The sequence below is a fragment of the Felis catus genome, chromosome A3 (assembly GCF_018350175.1).
Source record: "Felis catus isolate Fca126 chromosome A3, F.catus_Fca126_mat1.0, whole genome shotgun sequence".
Lineage (NCBI taxonomy): Eukaryota > Metazoa > Chordata > Mammalia > Carnivora > Felidae > Felis > Felis catus.
Genome location: NC_058370.1, coordinates 14,372,855 through 14,377,415, shown reverse-complemented (window position 1 = coordinate 14,377,415; position 4,561 = coordinate 14,372,855).

The following is a 4,561-nucleotide window of genomic DNA, read 5'->3' as shown; positions in this document are numbered from 1 at the left end:
GCTTACCCACCTCCTCTGTTCTGATCTCTGGCTGCCTGAGCTCCGGGCTCGGGGGATGGAAAGGTCTCCCCTTCTCAGGAACCGGAGGTAAGAATCCCCCCACGCCTAGCAGGACCCCCAAACCTGCAAGCACATCCTGGGCCAACCTTGTGGCTCTCTCTGCTCCAGCCGAGGAGGAGCCCAGGAGCCTTGGGTCCCACTGTGTTTTCCTTGCCTCCACGCTGGAAGGTCCCCAGGCCGAGGAGGGGAGCGCGTCTGTTTTCCTGGCTGGCCCCGTCCCTTTGAGGGGGCCACCGATGCCCCCCGTCTGTCGCGGTTCCCCCCAGTTTGGCCGAGCTGCTCGGCCTCCCTCACCCACCCCCAGGGGGACCTGTTTGCAAAGTCTTTTCACTACCTTTGCCTTTTCACCACGACCCCTCCCCTTCCGGCTATTGTTTTTCTAGGTTAACTGAAAAGGCTCCCTCTCCTAGCTGCAGAGGAGGCCCGCAGACAACGCCAAGCACAACAGGCCCCGCGTGGAGGGGGCCTGGGGCCTGTTCAGGCAGAGCCGGGGGGACATGTGTGGGGGCCAGGAATGTGAGCTCACGAACGTCGCGTGGGGCAGCAGCCGGCTGCGGTGGGGACGCAGGCAGGCGCGAGGGAGTCGTAGGCCTCCTTTCCGTCTCTCTGTGCTTCTTCCTCCCTCCTGCTTTTCTGATCGGAGCAAATAATCCCTGCATTATTCCCCAGTAATCCGTGTTATGACTGTCCGAGCACCTCCCACCAGCAGGAACCTGTGGCGAGGTGTGGGGGTGCGGTCATAGAAACCCAGAGGGCCGTGGGGGGGGGGGGCGGCCGTGCCCTCGAGGGGACAACTGGCTATACCTGGAGACCCTTTGGGTTGTCATGACTAGGGGGCAGGTGCTGCTGGCATCTAGGGGTGGAGGCCGGGGATGCTGCCAACCTTCCTTTAGCGCACAGGACGGCCCCCCGCAACGAGGAGGTATCTGGCCCAGAATGTCAATAGTGCGGAGGCTGAAAAACCCCGATTTCTCACGATCCCGTTGTGTGAGACGAGGATACCGGGGTCCAGAACAGCTAAGTGCATGTCCAGGGACACAAAGGCATGAAAGGGCAAGGCTATTTCAACCCAGAAAGCCTGGTCCTGCTGTCCTCCTGTGCCTCCTGCTATTAGAGTTCACGGGCGTGGAAGGTGAGGGTGCTGGGAGGGAGGGGCTCATTCAGAGCCCGTGTGGGGGGGGGGAGGGTAAAGGGGCCGGGAGGCGTTGGTGGTGGAGTTCTGGGGGCTTTCCGCAGAGAATGAAGGCAGGGGGGCTTTGGAAAGGTTCCCAGGGGAATGGGGGAGCCTCTCACCCCCACAAGCTCCTCTTCCGGCCGAGCGGGGGAGCTCCCCTGCAGTACCAGACAGTGAGCAGCAGAGGGCGCGAGAGTTCCTCCGCCGCCTTTCCAGCCACCTCTCGCTGGAGAGGAAAGAAATGCGGAAAATACAAAAAAGCAGAACAAAGAAATCGACATTGCCCACGTTTCCGCCTCCGCGGACAGCTAAAAATTTAAACAGTGAGCGTTTCCTCCCTGTCTTTTTCCGAGGCAAAGGTGTTGACGCTTTCTGTTTTGTTAGTTTTCCACCGTAGGAAATGGTTTTCCACTCATCCCAGACGTGTGATCTCGTAGCCTGGGTTTCCACCAGAAGGTCCTGTCAAAAGACTTTTGCATCGTCTAACCGGCTCTTCAAACCACCCGGAGCCGCTGAGTGATGGCCGTGGAGCGGGGGTGTCTGCAGCCACGTGTACCAGGCTCCGTGGGCGGGGACCTTAAGAAGCTGGGGAGACAGACAATACCCAGGGTCATTTCAGATCTGGAGCGACCCATGGGAGGGAAACCCCGGGGGCGATGTGTAGGGGAGCTCCTGGGTGGTGGCCGCGGGGAGGCTTTCAGAGGAGGGGACGTCTGAAGGACCTGGATGGTGACAAGGGGTCAGCCTGGGGAAGAAGGAGCTGCCGGTGGGTGCTTTTGATGAGGGAGCAGTGGGGCAGTTGCCGGCAAGGTACAGGCTTACAGGACCCCCCCCCCCCCATTCCGTGAGATATGTGCGATATTCCTCGGACACTCCTGGCTCCCCAAGAACAAAAGAAAGGGGTTTATGTTTGCCACGGTGATGTGGGAAACCAAGGCAAATGAAAAATTAAATTCCCTTACTGCCTAGGGCCCATTGACAAGTCCTGGAAACCGGCACAGGGACCTCCCCCTAGGACCTCAGCTGCCCCGATGATGACACTTTGCTGGGGGCAAAAGGGAATCTTGGCTTAACATTATGCTGACCCCCCGCCCAGGAACCTGTAAGTCTACTCTAACATATAAAAATTCCTTTGGAAACTTTCTTTATCTCAACTCCTCCAAGATATACGCAGGCAATCATACGCCAAGCTTCTGGCCCCCTGATAGACATCTGAAGGGTCTCACGAGTGAGGTTTTACCAAACGGTAATAAAAGGCGTTTTCTAACATAGCCAGCCCCTCAAAGGTCCTGGAAGCCTGGCTTCCCAAATACCTTCGAGACTTCCTCTATCCCTAACCCCTCCCAACCCGAGGGTATATAATCAGTTACCCAGTGCAGCCTTCCGGCCCATGGGTCCTGTCTCCATGCTTTAATAACATCACCTTTTTGGACCAAAGATGTCTTTAAGAATTCTTTCTTGGCTGTTGGCTCTGGACCACCCCACCCCAAAACTTCATCGCTTTCACCAGGAACACGCCTGGCATGTTTGAAGACGAAATAGGCCGGGCAGGAGGCACCCGGCTGGAGGCCAGAGAAGGGGGGAGAGTGTGAACGGCCAGCCTGTGGGCGGCTGCAGTGGGGACGTGCTCATCACACTCTCTTGGGGGGAGGGAGCTGCAGGAGAAAACTGGGGGGCCGACGCAGCCCTCCGACAAAACGTGACCTTGGCCCAGGCCAGGTGGGAGCAGTGGACAGAGAGGTGATCAGATTTAGGGTGTGCCTTGGAGAAAGATCCCTGGGGCTTGGTGAGGGATGGGACGTGAGGGACCACAAGGGGTGCCTCTGGGGCCCTGGAGAAGGAAGGTCCCCTGCTCACCCGTTGCCTCCCCGCAGCCAGGAGCTCGCCAGCCGGTGCCCAAGGAGGGCATTCTGCTTTTTGACTTCCACGGTGGGGGTGAAGAGCAACGTGCTGAACGAGGAAGAGGAAGACCTCGGTGCCAGGAATCCTTTGCATTTCACTTTGAAAAATTTATTATTCGTTTGCTCTTTCAGATTGCAAAAGTAGCGACTAGTCGTTGCGGCAACATTTGTAAAATACAGGTCGGCACAGAGCAGGGAACGATGGGTCTCCATGACCCCACCGTACAGAGACCCTTAGGCAGTCGGGGAAGGCTTCCTAGAGGAGGTGACCTTTCAGTTGAGATTGAATGGATGAGGAGGAGCCGGCCACGGGAAGAATTGGGTTTAACCGTTTCATTTAACCTGCAACCATTCTCCTTTCTCACCTTCCAGCATCGTTTATGATTTCCCCGTTTCTTTCTTTCACTTATTGTCTCTTCTCATTGGAATATCCGAGAGCTGTTTCGCTTGCCAAGGAACGCTACAGGCTTAAAACGGGGTCTGGCAGGCGATAGGGACTTAATATGTCTTTGTTGAATGAATGAAGGCTGCAGTCGGGTGCAGCTCCAGACTTCCTGTTGGCAGCGAGTTCCCAGCAGCCCCAACGGATCAGTCAGGACAGGCAAAGGAGATCAACCCAGCAGCAGCAGGGATTCAGAAACAAGAGGAGTCTTGGGAGTCGGCGAATCGCGGTGAGGTTCCAGCTGAAACCCAATCCGCTGGCTCCTAAATCACACGGGGTTTGCCTAAAACCCAAGTTAAGCCGTTATGCGAGCTGGGTGATCTTGGGCAAGTCAGCTAGCCTCTCTGAGCCTCAGTTTCTACACCTGGAAAATGGGGATAGATAAGAGGTGCCTCCTGCCAGGGTTGTTGAGAAGGTTAACAAGTTAAGGTCACGGGATAAACAGGGATCGGGGCCCTTGGGTTCGGTCTTGAGAATGACTCACTGTGGGTCCAGTCTGGGCAGGAGGGCAGCCGAGGTCAATGCAGAGCTCCCCTCCCCCTCTGCCATTCTGGCTGCCCCCACCTTGTCGATCGCCTCCACAGCTCCCATCACACCCGAGAGCTGCCCTTGATGTGTGTCTTGTGGATTGTCCATCTCGCCCTCACTGGCCACAGCCCCCCCAACGGACTGTGACTCCATGAGAACGGGACCTCTGTCTGGCCCCGCACACCGTGGTGCTCGGCGATGCAATGAATGAGCATGTGAGCGAGCGAGCGAATGAATGAATGAATGAATGAATTAGAGCGATGAGAAGCCGCAGCGCGAGAGAGGGGGAGGGGGTGCTGCTGAGGGGTTGCACTCCCGAGATGCTTTCCCAGGTTTCAGACGGTGGGGGATGGAAGTTGGAGGAACAGATCCCCAGGAAATACCAAGCGTCCCTGCGATATTACGGGGTTTTAAACGTGGCCTTAATGTGATTTTTGCATATTGGGAGTAATAAAA